We start from the raw sequence: 8,584 nt of genomic DNA on the forward strand, positions 1-8,584 counted from the left end.
TAAAATTCTGCAGGTCAATCTCTATGGTTGAAATCTCCCATGATTAGTAACGTAACTGTCCTGCTCAGATGGGCCCTTCTGGCAGCCTCGGCTAGTATGTCCACCATCACACTGTTGCTTTCATCGTATTCCTGTCTTGGCCTCCTATTGTTCTGTGGTGGGTTGTACATTACTGCTATTATCACTTTTGGGCCCCCAGTATGAAGTGTTCCTACTATGTAGTCATCTGCTACTTCTCTGACTAGTCCTCCCGTCTCTTCAAAACTATCGTTCTTGATGAGCAGTACAATTCTTCCCCCCCCCCCCTCTGCTCCCTCTGTCTTTCCTCAGGATGTGGTAACCAGACGGGAAGATCGTTTCTCTTATCACTTCCATGTGTGTACTCACCTAATTGTAGTTGCAGGCGTGTGTGTATGTGTGTGTGTGTGTGTGTGCTCACCTAGTTGTTGCAGGGGTCGAGTCTTAGCTCCTGGCCCCGCCTCTTCATAGCTTAAAGCTATGAATGGATCCTGCCTCCACTACATCGCTTCCCAAACTATTCCACTTCCTGACTACTCTGTGACAGAAGAAATACTTCCTAACATACCTGTGATTAATCTGTATCTTCAACGTGTGTGTTCTTGCCTATCTGTGCTTATCTATCTGTGGTTGCAGGGGTCGAGTCACATCTCCTGGACCTGCCTCTTCGCTGGTCGCTACTAGGTCCACTCTCTCCCTGCTCCATGAGCTTTATCGCATCTCTTCTTAAAGTTATGTATGCAGCCTACCTCCGCTATGTCACTCTCCAGATTGTTCCACTTCCCGACAACTCCATGACTGAAGAAATACTTCCCAACATCCCTGTGACTCATCTGAATTTTCAGCTTCTAGTTGAAAACTCATGTGATATGTTGATGTGTCTCAATTCTGAAACATCCTGTCCCTGTCCACCTTGTCAATTCCTCTCAGTATCTTTTATGTCGTTATCATGTCCCTCCTATCCCTCCTGTCCTCCAGAGTCGTTAGTTCGATTTGCCTTAGCCTCTCCTCGTAGGACAAACCCCTCTGATTTCTTGACGTGTCTGATCAGGTGTGGGTTCCATACTGGTGTTACATACTCCATCCAATATGGGCCTGACATACACGGTATACAGTGTTGCAAATGACTCCTTTCTTAGATATCAAAACACTATTCTTATTTTTGCCTGGCGTCTGCATACTGTAGCCTTTATTTGGTTGATGTGTGCCTCAAGGGATGTGCTTGACTCCCAAGCATGTCATCCGTCTGTGGTCCTTTTATTGTGTATTTATGTATACATGTATGTGCGTGTGTGTGTACTCACTTATATGTGGTTTGAGGAGTCTAGTCATTGCTCCTGTTTTATGTTCTAATGGCCATCCTTAATACAGAAGAGAAAATTAATATATTTTTAAGGAAGTAGTAATCTGAAAATGTAATTGCTTAGGTGGTTTATTCTGAGATATTTACATCACGATCGAAACTTGGCATTTTGTGCCAGCTCTTGATACTTTCAATTAAAATTTTTCTAAATTTCTCCTTCCTCTATCATAACCTGGAGTATTGCTCTACACTAACAACTCCTTGACTGCAAACCTGGAGAATATACAGAACTTTCGTTGATAAATTAGACATGTGCATCTCTTGGGTATCTTTATTCAGGAAACATTTCGCCACACAGTGGCTTCATCAGTTCATACATAGGAGAAACTTGAAGAACAGGAGGAGAATGAGGTAATCAGTCCCTCAACCTTGAGTCGATGTGGTCAGTCCATCAATCTTGAATAGAATACAGCATATGTGCAGAGAAGTAGCTTATAAACCGTAGGCAGGAGAGGTGCAGCAGTTGTAGATGGTGCCACATTTGTCCAGTGTGGAAGTAGGTCGTGCCCAAAGGTTAGGCAAGGGAAGAATTCCCAAGTATTAAGATCCCAAGAAGTTGCAGTGCCTGACAGGATTGCAGATCCTGCAGTGTCTGCAATCCTGTCAGATTGCAGAGTTTGCAATCCTGTCAGACACTGCAACCTCTTGGGGTCTTAATACTTGGGAATTCTTCGCTTGCCTAACCTTTGGGCACGACCTACTTCCACACTGGACAAATGTGACACCATCTACAACTGCTGCACCTCTCCTGACTACGGTTTATAAGCTACTTCTCCGCACATATGCTGTATTCTATTCAAGATTGATGGACTGACCACATCGACTCAAGGTTGAGGGACTGATTACCTCATTCTCCTCCTGTTCTTCAAGTTTCTCCTATGTATGGACTGATGAAGCCACTGTGTGGCGAAACGTTTCCTGAATAAAGATACCCAAGAGTTGCACATGTGTCTAATTTATCAACGTGTCGGTTCACTGAACCATTCATCTGCAAGAACTTTCATTGCGCGTATTAGTGCAATACAGCACCTAAATTTCTGGCAACGGTTGAAGTCCCTTAACCTGTACTCCTTGGAACGCAGGAGAGAAACGTACATCATAATATGCACTTGGACAATCCTTGGGGGACTAGTCCCAAATCTGTACACGGAAATTGCTCCCTACGAAAGCTAAAGATTTGGCAGGCAGTGCAACATTCCCCCAATGAAAAGCAGGGGCGCCACAAGTACGCTAGGAGACAACATAGTAAGTGTCAGGGGCCCAACATTGTTCAACTGCCTCCCAGTATACATAAGAGGATTACCAATAGACCCCTGGTTGTCTTCGAGAGGGAGCTGGACAAGCACCAAAGTCAGTACCTGACCAGCCGGGCTGTGGTTTGTATGTCGGTTTGGGCTCGGCCAGCAGCAACAGACTAGTTGATCAGTCCCTGATCCACCGCAAGGCCTGGTCGTGGACTGGGCCGCGGGGGCGCTGACCCCCGGAACAATCCAGGTATACTCCAGGTACCTGTGACATCAAATGGATAGTTAAAAATTCATTTACTCTTATTCAAGAAATTTGCTATTTGAACTTGGACAAAGATGTACTTGTTAGTGTTGATACTTAAATCTCTCTTAACTTGGACAAAGATGTACTTGTTAGTGTTGATACTTAGTCTCTCTTAACTTGGACAAAGATGTACTTATTAGTGTTAATACTTAGTCTCTTTTCAAATATATTAACTGAGAAGATAGATATATGTATAGATGCTCTATTTAAAGATAAATCATATTCACTGTTTTAATAGACAACATGTTTATAAACTTATTATTGAAGAGGATTTTGTAGGCCACTGGGCTACAGGTACTGTGAGGCCCCTGGGCTACAGGTACTGTGAGGCCCCTGGGCTACAGGTACTGTGAGGCCCCTGGGCTACACGTACTGTGAGGCCACTGGGCTACAGGTACTGTGAGGCCCCTGGGCTACACGTACTGTGAGGCCACTGGGCTACAGGTACTGTGAGGCCCCTGGGCTACAGGTACTGTGAGGCCCCTGGGCTACAGGTACTGTGAGGCCCCTGGGCTACACGTACTGTGAGGCCCCTGGGCTACACGTACTGTGAGGCCCCTGGGCTACAGGTACTGTGAGGCCCCTGGGCTACAGGTACTGTGAGGCCCCTGGGCTACACGTACTGTGAGGCCCCTGGGCTACACGTACTGTGAGGCCACTGGGCTACAGGTACTGTGAGGCCCCTGGGCTACACGTACTGTGAGGCCACTGGGCTACAGGTACTGTGAGGCCCCTGGGCTACAGGTACTGTGAGGCCCCTGGGCTACACGTACTGTGAGGCCCCTGGGCTACACGTACTGTGAGGCCCCTGGGCTACACGTACTGTGAGGCCCCTGGGCTACACGTACTGTGAGGCCCCTGGGCTACAGGTACTGTGAGGCCCCTGTGCTACAGGTACTGTGAGGCCCCTGGGCTACACGTACTGTGAGGCCCCTGGGCTACAGGTACTGTGAGGCCCCTGGGCTACACGTACTGTGAGGCCACTGGGCTACAGGTACTGTGAGGCCCCTGGGCTACAGGTACTGTGAGGCCCCTGGGCTACAGGTACTGTGAGGCCCCTGGGCTACACGTACTGTGAGGCCCCTGGGCTACACGTACTGTGAGGCCCCTGGGCTACAGGTACTGTGAGGCCCCTGGGCTACAGGTACTGTGAGGCCCCTGGGCTACACGTACTGTGAGGCCCCTGGGCTACACGTACTGTGAGGCCACTGGGCTACAGGTACTGTGAGGCCCCTGGGCTACACGTACTGTGAGGCCACTGGGCTACAGGTACTGTGAGGCCCCTGGGCTACAGGTACTGTGAGGCCCCTGGGCTACACGTACTGTGAGGCCCCTGGGCTACACGTACTGTGAGGCCCCTGGGCTACACGTACTGTGAGGCCCCTGGGCTACACGTACTGTGAGGCCCCTGGGCTACAGGTACTGTGAGGCCCCTGTGCTACAGGTACTGTGAGGCCCCTGGGCTACACGTACTGTGAGGCCCCTGGGCTACATGTACTGTGAGGCCCCCCCAGTGATATTTTCAAAAGGAAAACAAAATAATCACACCAGTCAACAGTTCATCAAATACGTGATAACATAATTATAAACTTACAGTAGTAACGGAAGACTTTTCACTTAATCTCTGGAGGCCCTCCAGCTGGCGGAGGCCTCTGGGCTGCAGCCCCTTGAGTCCATGCCTTAATCCGAGCCTAATCAATAGAAGTATAAAAAAACTTATGAGGTGCTTGACGAAGCCAATCACCGCTTACGCGGCTGATGTAATATTAACAGTTCTACCCTTACAAATCTCCGCTGGTTTTCTCTCCTTTGCTAGTGTTCATGGAACGAAGAACCAGCTGTGTCCAACCTCCCCATGCAGAAACTGAAATGGATTATGGTGTTGAGTTTGTCCTTAGCTAGATTTCCCGATGACTCTCCCAAGTTGTCTTGACCCTTATGAGGCTTCTGCTCAATGGTACCTACAAGAGAAGGGTACCTACACATATGCTGTTATGTATGATAATCCATGTAACTGTATTTGTGTATACCAGAATAAACTTACTTATCTGAAAACAATTAATGCGTTAGTAACTGGCTTGGGGCCTAGGCTATACAAAATCCCTGGGCCTACCCTAAGCTAGCATCAGTATGTCTCAGGAGTTACTAGCTTCTAGCACTATGTTTATAGGGTCTAATTAAATGCTCAAGCACTATTATACCCTATCCTATGGTAGGGCATTACCCCATTCGTAACCCATATGCTAAATCATCTCGCCATTCACCCTCACTACGTTACCAAGGTAAATAGTAAAATTAATCTTACAAGTGTCAAGAAAGCGTAGAGACGATTTATCCTCTGTAGCTCTGGAGTACTCTACTGTTGCTTCTCTGGCTGCCAAACGTCTATTTGTAGGGTGAAGGGAAGGTCTGGACACTGCCAATACACGCAGCACTGGTCCACACTCCAGTCCTCTCGTTACCAGAAGAACGCTCCCTGTATTATGCTTGCCCCAGCACACGGCTGAGTTGCCGGGTGCTGGGGCCAGCATCCTAATATTAATGTCCTTGTTTACTATAATAATTACAATATTATTTAATGATTCAAGCCTTCCTAAACTATTTCTAAGGCTATGTTGAATTTAAGGGTTTATTAAAATGGGTAGAGTCCCGGTTCCGAGGTTTCGTTAAGGTTAAGGATACTACATGGTCCCAGGTATGCAATATAAAATGCTAAACACTTAATGTTTACTAGTCGTCAGTGGGGAACTTGTGGTTTCCACATTTTTCCACTCGTCTCGCCGGCAAAAAGACACTGGGGATAAATCAAGTACACCTGTCAGCCCTCCCACTGTCACAATGAATCTTATCAAGTGTCTAGAAGTAAATACACACAGATCTAAATGGGGTGCACAATAAACTAGCCACTTTGGTGGCAAAATCTAGTCTAATCTGGTCCGTGGATGCCTCAAGCCGGCCGGTTGTTCTGGTCGAGATGTTGGTCTAACTCCGACTGTCCAGCTTTCACTGTATGGACCTTAAGAGACAGAAGCTATTGATGGTCTTGATAGTCTCGACACCATTCACTTTTAATCATGCTCAAATATGCAGCCTTGTCTGGGTGGATCAGTGCCACTTGCCCCAGCGGCCCTTTTGTCCTGGAGGTTTCGTTTTCAACTAATTCAAGGTCCCCTGGGTTTAGTGTTAGTTTATTTCCCTCTGGGTCTGCCCCGTAAAAGTGTTCCCACACGGTGGTTAAATGGCCATGTCATACCTCATTCCACTTATCTAGTATCTTCAAGAGCGTATTGTAGCTCGCGTGTAACTCTCCATTGGTAGGAGGTCCCTCGGGACTATGATAGTTCTGATCCTTGGAAGGCCGACTCAACACTGTGGGAAAGGGCTCGATCCTTCTCACAAACAGCAGATAGGAGTGAAAGCTTGTAGTTCAGCAGTCTTACTCTGTACATAGGTTTATTGCACGGATTCTGATACTACTTCCCTTAGCACTCCTCACCGTCCTATCTTTACCTCTGTTATACTCTCCACCCTCGCTGGCCTCTGAACAAGGATATTACACATTTAGCACACCTTACCCTGCAACGCTGTATGACCCTTGCGGGTTTAGCGCTGCATCAATTTGAGCTAAAACAATCCGTAATTCGTCAACGTTCACCCAATTACCGTTCCCACCATATGCTCATACAACCTCTCTGCCACAGTGCTATGAACCCATTACTGTAAGCTTTTAAATTGCATGTGGTTCAAATAGTCATGGTAGGTCTTCTCGTGTTCGGGAGGTAGTTGTTTCCTCTTGAACCCTACCATGTCCAAGTCCCACAATTTATGAACTGGCTCCTCGCCAGCTCCATAACCCTGCACATTTTGTACATCATTACACATTCGTATGTTCATTACTACCACGGCCTCTGTCAACGTGGATTTGGCCACTTCACCCTCTGGCATTGCAGGAATTCGGATAGTACCCTGCCACCTATAATGTACCCAGTCAGGGGCCTATACAAGCCACCACCTTCCCTACTAGTCCGTCTATGGGACAGGAAATCATCCATGTAATTGGCTCCCACCAATATACCCACAACTTTGTCTATCTGTGGTAATACCTCACTCGGCAAAGTTTACTCCAAGCTTCTTCAAACGCTTAGTTGCTGCAACAAGGCCTTTGGTGGTAATTGCCCTAGGTAGCGATTTCATTATAAAATCCGTAATACTCATGTGATGCTCACCTAATTTAACAATAACATAAAATATCGTATATCCTAAATGATGGGATACAACTTCCAAACCCTTCCAGTGACATGCTGACTTTGCTGGCGGCCCGCAACTTCCATTTTGCCGCCAGCTTCTCGGTGATATGGGAATTTTGTGCTCCTGCGTTAAAGAACACTCGGGTTGTTTCGGACCTCTTCCCGTTCACAACCACCGCAATGACAGTAGCTAAAACAACAGAACATTAGAATTTCCCTCTAGGATTAGACCCCATTCCCAGATGTTCATTACGTTAGCCACCAACTCAGGCTTGAGCTTACTCTCCGACCTACTCTGAGCTATATTCCCACTAGCCTGAGCTCTCGGATTTTTAGGGCATGATGCAGTATGTTTACCTTCCAGCAACAGTAACACTAAATTTTGCAGTCCTTGGCGAGGTGTTCTCCACAGCAACGTAAAATACGTACTAAACACTTATTTACTATTTACTATGATAATGTGGCGTACTAGATTGATGGACTGAACACATTGACTCAAGGCTGAGGGACTGATTACCTTAAACTCCTTCATCTTCCACCTTTCTCTAATGGACTGGCTGGCGAAATGTTTCCAGAATATACTCATATGCTTCACAAGTGTGTCATTTATCAACTAGTAGTTTTTTTAAACTAATTAAGGCTAAACTTACCTGGAGTATTTCCAGAGGAAGTTTTGGGGGTCAACGCCCCCGCGGCCCGGTCTGTGACCAGGCCTCGTGGTGAATCAGGGTCAGATCAATCAGGTTGTTACTGATGGCCGCACGTACAAGCCACAGCCCGGCTGGTCAGGTACTGACTTTAGGTGCTTGTCCAACGCATTCTTGAAGACAGCCAGGGATCTACTGGTAATCCCCATTATGTATGCTGGGAGGCAGTTAAACAGTCTTGGACCCCTGACACTAGTACCTGTTACTAAAGGTTTAATTTGCAATGTAATACATTCACGTATAGGCACGTCCAGCAAATTAATCACTAAAAAAAAAAACTCATCAATCATGCCTCATATAGCCATGTATTTGTACAGTATGGAGGAGTAATACATAGCGAGATTAACATTAATAATAAGTTGAAAGTGTCAAGAAAGAGGTTGTGGTCTTGACTCAGGGGGTTCAAGAAAATCTTTGGAGCTCCGAAGCACAAGTTACAGAGGTGGTCATCAGTGTCAACCAGAATCTTCGGAGCTCCGAAGCACAAGTTACAGAGGTGCTGGTCGTCAGTGTCAGCCAGCCCGGCCAGCACACCAGGTGTTGTTAGTTAGTTTGTTTCGCATTAACAACTAAGGTTACGTACATCGAGAGGTGTATCTCTCAGTGTATAACATCGAGTGATGTATATCATCCAGAGATGTGTATTTTGTATGTATACACGAAGGGGTGTGAATCTCTCGGTATATATACAATGGTGT

The 8,584-nt window shown here is 46.7% G+C and overlaps 1 long non-coding RNA gene across 2 annotated transcripts; it reads right to left on the reverse strand.

The window, feature by feature from the left end:
• Positions 1-1,434: 1,434 nt before the first annotated feature.
• Positions 1,435-8,013, reverse strand: LOC128699955 (uncharacterized). 2 transcript variants are annotated; one of them, XR_008408683.2, is made up of 5 exons: positions 7,830-8,013; positions 5,238-5,450; positions 4,527-4,623; positions 2,740-2,890; positions 1,435-1,594 (listed from the first exon to the last, which is right to left on the reverse strand). It is a non-coding gene; the product is annotated as an uncharacterized lncRNA (long non-coding RNA). The 2 variants fall into 2 exon arrangements; XR_008408682.2 differs by having other exon boundaries at positions 1,435-2,890; positions 7,830-8,011.
• Positions 8,014-8,584: the final 571 nt, after the last annotated feature.

Source organism: Cherax quadricarinatus, chromosome 64, assembly GCF_038502225.1.
Source record: "Cherax quadricarinatus isolate ZL_2023a chromosome 64, ASM3850222v1, whole genome shotgun sequence".
Classification (NCBI taxonomy): domain Eukaryota; kingdom Metazoa; phylum Arthropoda; class Malacostraca; order Decapoda; family Parastacidae; genus Cherax; species Cherax quadricarinatus.